Genomic DNA, 6996 nt, shown 5'->3' with positions numbered 1-6996 from the left:
GTGTATCGCCATTTCAGTTTTGAAAAAATCAAAAGAAAACAATAAAAACTTCAAAAAATAAAATCCTTTGAGAGGTAGTTATATTACTATATCTACTAGTTAGGAAAATTTGAAAACTTAAATTTGGACATGTTTTGCAAAAAGTGTAGGGAAAATGTAAAACGGCTATAACTTTTGCATACGATGTCGGAAAAAAACGTATAATATATCAAAAAATTCAGCACGAAAATCCGCATCCGATGAAGACAGCCTACGACCTGTTTGGAATTTTTTAGAATCCTCAAATTCAAAAAGGAAAAAAGATATGGTCAAATTTCAGTTTTTTTAAAAAAATTTGGTTATATTTGGTCAAACTACTTTTTCAAGAAGTATTAATGTTACTACATAATTATTCAAGAATATTAGTGTTACTAAATAATTATTTCAATTTTTTGAATTTTGGTCAAACTATGGTCAAACTATGGTCAAACTTATTCAAGAAATATTAGCGTTACTAAATAATTACTGTTTTTTTAGAATAATAGTTTCAAACTCAAATGGTGAAATGTGTGACTTCATGCTCAAGCTAAACTCCTGAGGGTTAATAGGATTGACATCTTACTATTGTCAGGAAAACAACAAGTGCAGACTCGGAAACGAAGGAGAATAGAACCCGAAAGTTAAGCGTGCTCGGGCTGGAGTAGTGAGAGGGATGGGTGATCGGTCGGGAAGTTAGATGATTTGGAATGAGTGATCCACACTTGAGTAGTTAAGAGAGGTGATTAGAGACTAAATCATCAAATAATTCAGAAAAATTAAAAACCGAAAAAAAATCAAATTTTTTTTCCAAAATTTTCAAAAAAAATTCAAAAAAAAAACCTTTAGTACCGGTTGGTAACACCAACCGGTACTAAAGGTCCCCCATACTAGGGTGCGAGCTCACGCCACGTGGTGGCGCTTCTGCGCCTGTGTCTCCGTTGTGTCGTATCCTAGACGGGTGTAGCACGGTGTTCGTCTGCAAAAGAGAGGAACTTAGTGGAAGACAATCGTGCGAGCAATATATGTTAAAATAAACAAGGTATAATACAGAAAAATGGTTAGAAGTGAGCTTTATTGTCTCCTGGTGTAAACGCACGGAGCCCCCTGTACAGGGTTTTGCGGCTGTTAAGCCTGTGTATGTTTATGCCGGACTTGTCGAGCCATGTCCGGGGTTTTAAACGACCTGTTTAGGTGCTCGAACTAGTAAAGCTGGATTAGTGTGCGGCTGTCGAGGCAGCCGCACCATCGTCCGCGCTCGAGGAACACTTGATACTTCCTTTTAATGAGATGATGCCTCGTGGACCGGGCACTTTGAGTGTAAGGGATGCATAATTCAGTATTGCGTTAAAGCGGGCGAAAGCTTCACGTCCCAGTAGTGCTTGATAGCGACTTATGAATGGGGCGATGTGGAAGGTTAGCTTTTTGCTTCGGAAGTTGTCGGGGGAGCCGAACATAACTTCTAACGAGAGGGAACCCATACAATGGGTATGTGGGCCTGGCGTGACCCCTTGAAGGGAAGTGTTGCCATGGCGAATTTTTTCTGGGTTTAACCCCATTTTGCGTATTGTGTCCTGATATAGCAGGTTTAGGTCACTGCCGCCGTCCATTAGGACTTGTGTGAAGTGGAGTCCGTCAATTATCAGATCTAAGACCAAGGCAGTCCAGCCTGCGTTCCGGATACCTCTAGAGTAATCCTGATAATCGAAGGTGATTAGTTGTAACAACCAGTGGCGGGACTCCTCTGGGACAGGCCGTATGGCGCGTATCTCCATGGGTGCCACTCTGTTTTTCCCTTTTGTCACATGAAGTGAATTTACTGTTTTGACTTCTTGTGGGAACTTCTTTTGTTCTCCGGTGTTCTGCTTGTGGGGTTCGTCGTCATCCTCGCTTGGTAGTATGTCGAGCCCCTTGTGTTCGGCGTTGAGTTTGTCGGATTGCTTGAAGACCCAACAATCTCTGTGGGTGTGGTTTGCAGGCCTCCCGGGAGTACTATGGATTTGACATATTGTGTCCAAGATTTTGTTGAGGTTAGATAGCTCGTCCCTATTATCTTTAGGGGGCGACTTTTTCTAATTTTGCCAAGAGCTCTTGAATCCGGCATTGACTGCCGTGCTCTGCGGGCTGTAATCCTTGAACCGGCGCCGTTCCTTGCTACGGCGCGGTTTCCCGTTTCCATCTCTGACTTCGGATGTACTTGGGTCGCTGGTGCTGCTTCTTGCCAACCAGCTATCCTCTCCTGCGCAAAAGCGGGTCACGAGGCTTGTCAGTGCGGCCATTGTTCTTGGCTTTTCTTGCCCGAGGTGTCTGGCGAGTTATTCCTCTCAAACGCTATGTTTGAAAGCTGCTAAGGCTTCAGCGTCCGGACAGTCGACTATCTGATTCTTTTTAGTAAGAAATCTGTTCCAGAGTTTCCGGGCTGACTCTCCGGGTTGTTGAGTTATATGGCTTAGATCGTCTGCATCCGGAGGTCTGACATAGGTCCCTTGAAAATTTGCCCGAAAAGCGTCCTCGAGCTCTTCCCAACTTCCTATGGTGTTTTCGGGAAGGCTTTTAAGCTAGTGCCGGGCTGGCCCTTTGAGCTTGAGGGGTAGGTATTTTATGGCGTGGAGGTCATCTCCTCTAGCCATGTGTATGTGGAGGATATAATCCTCAATCCAGAGTCTAGGGTCTGTTGTTCCGTTGTATGCCTCTATGCTTACGGGCTTGAATCCCGCTGGAAATTCATGGTCCAGCACCTCATTGGTGAAACATAGGGGATGTGCGGCGCCCCTGTATTTGGGTGTGCCGCGATGTTCGGGTATTTGTTGCGTTGCATTGCTCACTAGAGCTTGCTTTCTTGGCCCGTAGATAGATCTATTTGGGCCGTCTTTTTGATGTGAATCCTTGTGCGGATCGCGCGCCGGATTGAGTGCGGCGCCCTTTGCCGCTTGATGTCGGTCATGGGGTCGTCTATCCTACCTGGTGGCTTCCTTGTTTTTTGACCGTGGGGGCTCTAAGGCCTCCTCATCAAATTCCGGTAATAATTTTCGCGTTGGATAGCTCTTTGTGTGGTGACTGTCGCGGTACTTATGTGCGGTGTTGAGTACTCTGTCCCATCTAATTCTGAGTGCATCTTCCGCTGTTTTGAGCTTCCGCTTCTGCTTTTTCAGGCTATGCGCAGTGGCGACGAGCCTTTGGTGGAGGTTCTTCTTCTCCAGCAACTTGTCCGGCGTGAGGTTGTCCGGACTATTATCTTCGCCGGGGACGGGATGTTTGGTTTGTTTCTCCAAGTTGCCCTGTTCGAACGGTTGCTCGATGGTATGTTCGCCGTCTGCCGGTTCATCCTGCTCTATGGTTGGATCTCTCTCGAGGTGGGGTTTGGCGCGGCGTTTCCGCCGCCGCTTTGATTGCTTTTCGAGGGAATGATCCCTCGTTGCTCCCCTTTGATCCTCGCCGTTGCTTCTTTTAGGTGTGTCCACCATGTATACATCGTGAGATGAGGTGGTTGTCCAGTGCCCTATAGGCACTGGTTCTTGTTCGTCTTTTTCATCGGCGTCCATACCGTCGATGTCTTCGGAGTCGAAGTCGAGCATGTCGGTTAAATCGTCAACAGTGGCTACGAAGTGGGTGGTGGGTGGGTTTCGAATTTCTTCGTCGTCCGCATACCAACCTTGCTGACCATAGTCCAGCCAGGGCTCTCCTCATAAAGACAGAGACTTTAGTGAATTCAGGATGCCGCCAAAGGGCGAGTGCTGAAAGATATCTGCGGCGGTGAACTCCATGATCGGAGCCCAATTGGGTTCGATCGGAAGGGGTGCGGAAGATTCGGAGTCCGAAAAGGGGTCTGGCACCTTGGAGTCACGAGCTCCGCGAGGGACAAGATTGGTGTTCGGCTCGATCACCGTAGAGATTGCAGCCCCCGAGGCGGTGTCTAGCCACCCGTCCTCGACCGGCGCAGTCGGCTCCGAGCTGAGGGTCAGAGCAGACACCTGAGCGGCGCTCTGGGCACTGTCCGGCGGCAGAGCTAGATCATGCCCATCGTGACAGCGCGGCATGCTTGGCTGCGGCTCGAATCCGTCAAAGATCAAGTCTCCGCGGATGCCAGTCGTGTAGTTTAAACTTCCAAATCTGACCTGATGGCCAGGGGCGTAGCTTTCGATCTGCTCCAGATGGCCAAGCGAATTGGCCCGCAGTGCAAAGCCGCCGAATACGAAGATCTATCCGGGGAGAAAAGTCTCACCTTGGACCGCGTCGTGGTTGATGATCGAAGAAGCCATCGGGCCTAAAGGTGACGACATAGAGGAACTCTCAATGAAAGCACCAATGTTGGTGTCAAAACCGGCGGATCTCGGGTAGGGGGTCCCGAACTGTACGTCTAGGCGGATGGTAACAGACAAGGGACACGATGTTTTTACCCAGGTTCGGGCCCTCTTGATGGAGGTAAAACCCTACTCCTGCTTGATTAATATTGATGATATGGGTAGTACAAGAGTTGATCTACCACGAGATCAGAGAGGCTAAACCCTAGAAGCTAGCCTATGGTCTCATTGTTGTTCGTCCTACGGACTAAACCTCTCCGGTTTATATAAACACCAGAGAGGGCTAGGGTTACACAGAGTCGGTTACAAGGGGAGGAGATCTACATATCGTATTGCCAAGCTCCTTCCACGCCAAGAAAAGTCTTATCCTGACACGGGACGAAGTCTTCAATCTTGTATCTTCATAGTCCGGCAGTACGGCCAAAGGTCACAGTCCGGCCATCCGAACACCCCCTAATCCAGGACTCCCTCAAGCACCTTAGTAGAGAAAGCCGAAAACTGACTGTCATGATACAGCGAGAGACTGTTCAACCACTCGAAGACTCATCGGAATCTATAGGATTCCTCCGCATTAATGAAGGACCGTTTCCCGGTCACGTACATACGCGCCCCTATACGGATGCACGCAGATGTACTAGGGGCTACTTAGTAGCCCCACCATTAATCTCCCATGGCTAAGTGAAAGTGTTACAGCTATATAGTCCGGTTGCCTGGTTCGATGTGCGATCACCTCCTTAATGGACCAAGACGTTGGATCAACTGTGATTACGCATATACCTTTTGAACACCCCTGCATTATATGCGTGGGGGCTAAATCCAATGACTGCTAACTTTCAAGTTATATGAATACATAAACGGCCGCACAGGAGGTAATACAACACTTTCAGGAAAGTATAAACACAACCTCTATATTTAACACATAATTGTTTACAATTCAGTGATTTGTCACTCGAACATGACTTTCTTCGAACACTGAGCCTCTATTCTATGGGCACCTTCTATGACTTGCTCGAAGTAGTGCTCGGCGGGGTCTTGGCTACCTGCCGGACCCTGGGTTGCAATGCCTGTGGCCTCCATATCTGCCCAGTATGTCTTAACACGGGCAAGAGCCATCCGCGCACCCTCTATGCACGCCGACCTCTTCACAGCATCGATTTGTGATCTGGTGCCAAATAATTGTTGCACCAAACCAAAGTAACTGTCTGGCTTCGGTACCTTCGGCCATAGATGGTCTATTACAGACCTCATTGCAAGACCGGACAACCTATGGAGCTCGGCTATAGCGGATATCTTCTCACTCAATGGTAATGAGCGTGTTGGGGCATTAAATTGCGACCAGAACAGCCTTTCCATTTTGTTATCTTTATGATCCTTGAACAACTTGGTCGCATCAGCCGCACTCTTCGCCAAGTCCGCATACTCATCTGCAGCGCTCCATAGCTTATCCAACGAAGCATACTTTGGATCTAAAAACTTCATCCGCAACAAATAAGGATTTCCAGCCGCGATTTCTCTAACTTGTCGAAGTTCCTCCCGCGTGTCTCTAATTTCAGAGGGCGTCTCCTTACCCGAATCTAGCGCCTTCTTCAGGTCAGCCGCCTTTGCCTGATTATCCTTTTCGAGAAACTCATACCGGCCGGCGGCGTCCCTCAGCTCCACAGCCATCTCGGCTATCTTTTCTTCGCTTCGGCGATGAGCAGCCTGTTCGGCTCTCAAGTCTTCGGCCGCCTTTAGGGAAGCCGCATTGCTAACCCGGGCTTGTTCCTTGGCTAGGGCCCTTGTGATCACCCCCACTGCGTCCTCCATATGCTCGTCGTCTTGCATCTCTGGTGTCACCTGCTCTTGAGTGGCAAGGATTTGCTGGCAGAACTCCCAACCTTGCTTCCGCGATCCATCAGCGTCACCCTTCTCCCCGTCGTCATAGACCACTTGAGAACTTGCTAATAGATCGCAAAGCAAGGTCGGGAGTTCTGCTAGCAAATCATTGCCACACAGGAGCAGGTGACGCCGGGGATGCAAGACAACAAGCATATGGAGCATGCGGTGAGGGCGATCACCAAGGCCGTGATGCTGGTGCACAAGAAAAGTGTGTCGGGAGACCTGATGACGTGATTTGTCAGTTCAGAAGGCACAAGGAGAAGTTCCCCGAGGTGTACCAGGCGTATTGCCTCATGCACACAATGCGCATCCTCGTGACGCCTCTAATTGCCCCGGTGCTCCAAAGGTGGCAGCCTCTGTGGGGCCTCACCATCTGACTGGATGTTTTCGTCGTCCTACAGAACACACTGGACGACGGGTCGGCAATGTCACCGTGCACGGAGCTGGTCAACGACACCGTGGTTCCGGTGGTCTAGGCATTGGAGTGAAAGGCCACGGACCCTAAGCGGATGCACCACCACTAGTAGAAAAAGGGTCAAATGTGAAGCACATTAGTGCCGGTTTGTAAAAAACTGGCACTAATGTGATCAATAGTGCCGGTTCGTGGCTGCGATCAATAGTACCGGTTCGTGTTCAGCCTTTAGTACCGGTTCGTGCCATGAACCGGTACTAAAGGGGTAGTGGCAGGCTGGCGTCAGGCCGGGTCCCCACGAGCCCCTTTAGTACCGGTTTGTGTTACCAACCGGTACTAAAGGTCTAACCTATAGTACCGGTTCTTGCCACGAACCGATACTAAAGGGGA

The sequence above is a fragment of the Triticum dicoccoides genome, chromosome 3B (assembly GCF_002162155.2).
Source record: "Triticum dicoccoides isolate Atlit2015 ecotype Zavitan chromosome 3B, WEW_v2.0, whole genome shotgun sequence".
Lineage (NCBI taxonomy): Eukaryota > Viridiplantae > Streptophyta > Magnoliopsida > Poales > Poaceae > Triticum > Triticum dicoccoides.
Note: the sequence above shows the minus strand (reverse complement) of the source record.